Consider the following 3,774-nt stretch of genomic DNA (forward strand, 5'->3'; position numbering starts at 1 on the left):
TCTCATTTTCTTGTGCTTCACTTTATTGTGCTTCACAGATATTGTTTTTTTGTATTTGTTTTTACAAATTGAAGGTTAATGGTAACCCTGTGTCGAGCAAGTCTGTTGGCACCATTTTCCCAAAAGCATTTGTACACTTTGTGTCTCTGTGTCACATTTTGGTTATTCACCCAATATTTGAAAATTTTTATTATTATATTTCTTATGGTGATCTGTGATCAGTGATCTTTGATGTTACTCTTGTAATTGTTTTGGGGCACCACAGAACATGCCCATATATGATGGTGAACTTAATTGACAAATGTTGTGTGTGTTCTGACTGCACAACTGACTGGCCATTCCCCCATTTTTCTCCCTCACCTTGGGCCTCCCTATTCCCTGAGAGGCAACAATATTGAAATTAGGCCAGTTAATAACCTTACAATGGCTTCTAAGTGTTCAAGTGAAAGCAAGACTCGTTTGTCTCTCACTTTAAATCTAAAGCTAGAGATGATTAAGCTTCTTGAGGAAGGTATGTTGAAAGCTAAGATAGGCCAAAACTAGGCCTCTTGCACCAAAGAGCCAAGTTGTAAATTCAAAGGAAAAATTCTTGAAGGAAATTAAAAGTTCTATGCCAGTGAACGTACGAATGATAAGAAAGTGAAACAGCCTTATTTCTGATTTGGAGAAAGTTGTCGTGGTCTGGATAGAAGATCAAACCAGCCACAACATTCTCTTAAGCCAAAGCCTAATCCAGAGCAGGGTGCTAATTGTCTTCAATTCTATAAAGGGTGAGAGAGGTAAGGAAGCTGCAGAAGAAAAGTTTGAAGCAAACAGAAGTCAATTCATGAGGTTTAAGGAAGGAAGTCATCTCTATAACGTAAAAGTGCAAGGTGAAGCAGCAAGTGTTATTATAGAAGCTGCAGCCAACTATACAGCAGATGTAGCTAAGATAATTAATAAAGGAGGGCATGCTAAACAATAGAATTTCAAAACAGCCTTCTATTGGAGGAAGATGCCATCTAGGACTTTCATAGCCAGAGAGGAGAAAGCCAGTGCCGGGCTTCAAAGTCTCAAAGGACAGGCTGACTCTTGTTGGGGGCTAATGCATCTGGTGACTTGAAGTTGAAGCCAGTGCTCATTTACCATTCTGAAAATCCTAGCGCCCTTAGGAATTATGCTAAATATACTTTGCCTGTGCTTTATAAATGGAACAACAAAACCTGAATTACCTCACATCTGTTTACAACACGTTTTACTGAGTATTTTAAGCTCACTGTTGAGACCTACTGGTCAGAAAAAAAGACTCCTTTAAAAATATTACTGGGCTTCCCTGGTGGCGCAGTGGTTGAGAGTCTGCCTGCCGATGCAGGGGACACGGGTTCGTGCCCCGGTCCGGGAAGATCCCACATGCCGCGGAGCAGCTGGGCCTGTGAGCCATGGCCACTGAGCCTGCGCGTCTGGCACCTGTGCTCCGCAACGAGAGAGGCCACAACAGTAAGAGGCCCGCATACCACACACACAATATATATATATATATATATATATTACTGCACCTGGTCATTCAAGAGCTCTGATGGAGATGGACCACGAGATGATATTTTCATGCCTGATAACACATTGTCCATTATGCAGCCCATGGATCAAGGAGTCATTTCAACTATCAAGTCTTATTATTTAAGTACACTTTGTAAGGCTATAGCTGCCATAGATAGTGATTCCACTGATGGATCTGGGCAGAGTCGATTGAAAGCCTCCTGGAAAGGATTCACTATTTTAGATGCCATTAAGAACATTCGTGATTCATGGGAAGAGGTCAAAATATCAACATTAACAGGAGTTGGGAAGCAGTTGATTCCAACCCTCATGGATGACTTTGAGGGGTTCAAGTCTTCAGGGTAGGAAGTCACTGTTGATGTGGTGGAAATAGCAAGATAACTAGAATTAGAAGTGGAGCCTGAAGATGTGACTGAATTGCTGCAATCTTATGATAATATTTTAATGGGTGAAGAGTTGTTTCTTATGGATGAGCAAAGAGAGTGGTTTCTTGAGATGGAATCTGCTCCTGGTGAAGATGCTGTGAAGATGGTGGAAATGACAACAGCGGATTTAGAACATTTAATAAACTTAGTTGATAAATCCATTGCAGGGTGTGAGAGGATTGACTCCCATTTTGAAAGAAATTCTACTGTGGGTAAAATGCTGTCACACAGCATTGCATGCTACAGAGAGATCATTCATGAAAGGAAGAGCCATTATCAATGCAACAAACTTCATTGTTGTCTTATGTTAAGAAATTGCCACAGCCACCCCAGTCATCAGCAACCACCACCCTGACCAGTCAGCAGCCAGCAACATGGAGGCAAGACCCTCCACCAGCAAAAAGGTTATGACGAGACGATGCAAGCATGTTTTTTAGTAATAAAGTATTTTTAAATTAAGGTATGTACATTGTTTTTTAAGACAGAGCACTATTGTACACTTAATAGACTGCAGAATAGTGTAGACATATCTTTTATATGCACTAGAATGCCAAAAACGTCACGTGACTCACTTTATTTTGATATTCAATTTATTGCAGTGGTCTGGAATCCCGTAATATCTCTGAGGTGTCCCTATAGTTAATAATACTGTATTGTATACTTGAAATTTGCTATGAGAGTAGATCTTAAGTATTCTCACCACACACACAAAATAATGGTAACTATGTGAGGTGATGGATGTGTTGTGGTAATAATTTCACAATGTATACATATTATTAAATCATCACATCATACTCCTTAAAAATCACATTGGACAACCTAATATATACAATTTTTATTTGCAGTCATACCTCACTAATGCTGGAAATAAAATCTTTTAGAAAATTGAAAAAAGAAAGAAAGAAACTAAGTTGCCACATCTCAGGAAACCCCTCAATTCTGGGCAAATCAGAATGGTTGGCCAATCTAAGTTTGCATTTACCTTACCCCTCATATAAGTAAATTTGAGCTACTAGTCCCTGAAGCCAATAGGGATCCTCCAGTCAAGATACCCCAAACTGTTCTGGGAACAACATTTCCTTACCCATTATCAATACTACTGCATCTTAACTATTTCTGGGATGTACTGCTTTTATATCTAAGTAGTCTGTCTCTCTCTCTCACACACACACCACCCAAAAGACTCCCTTATTTCTCACAAGTATACAATTCACAGAGTAAGAAGCAATGTTTGACTTATCTGCTCTGGGTCTGTTCTCACTGCTTCAGATCTAGGCTTCATGGCCTTTATGACTTCTAGGCAGGGATTTTTTTATTGTTGCAATTTTAGAAACTGAGATAAAATTTGCCATTTAAAAGTGATTTCAGTTGTTTGTTTGTTTGTTTTTAAGTATATTCACAATGTTGTACAACCATCACTCTTTTTCATTCCAGACTATTTCCATTACCCCTCAAATAAACCCTGTATGTGGGAATAGATCTTTAAGGTCTCCCTCCACTATTGAATAAACCTGTTCTTCAAGTGTGATAATAATGATAAAAACAATAGTTCCTGCATTTTCAATTGTTTATCTAATAAATGGAAATAGGATATATCAATCCAACATGTTGGGTCCCCTTTGCAACCAAAGAGCTCACATTTGAGGGTAGAGTAACAAAAATAACGATTTCCTACATTACATAATACGAGCAATAGTATTAACTGCTTCCACTTATGTGCTGCTTTACAGCCTAGAAGGGGTTCTCACATACTCCCTCTCCCTCATACAACTCTCAGACTCATGCAAGGTCTCACAGCTGGTCAAGAGCAGAG

General features: G+C 39.2%; 1 pseudogene; it reads left to right on the forward strand.

Moving 5' to 3' along the window:
• Positions 1-423: 423 nt before the first annotated feature.
• LOC136793381 (tigger transposable element-derived protein 1-like) lies at positions 424-2,372 on the forward strand (annotated as a pseudogene).
• The last annotated feature ends 1,402 nt before the right edge of the window (positions 2,373-3,774 follow it).

Source organism: Kogia breviceps, chromosome X (assembly GCF_026419965.1).
Source record: "Kogia breviceps isolate mKogBre1 chromosome X, mKogBre1 haplotype 1, whole genome shotgun sequence".
NCBI lineage: Eukaryota > Metazoa > Chordata > Mammalia > Artiodactyla > Physeteridae > Kogia > Kogia breviceps.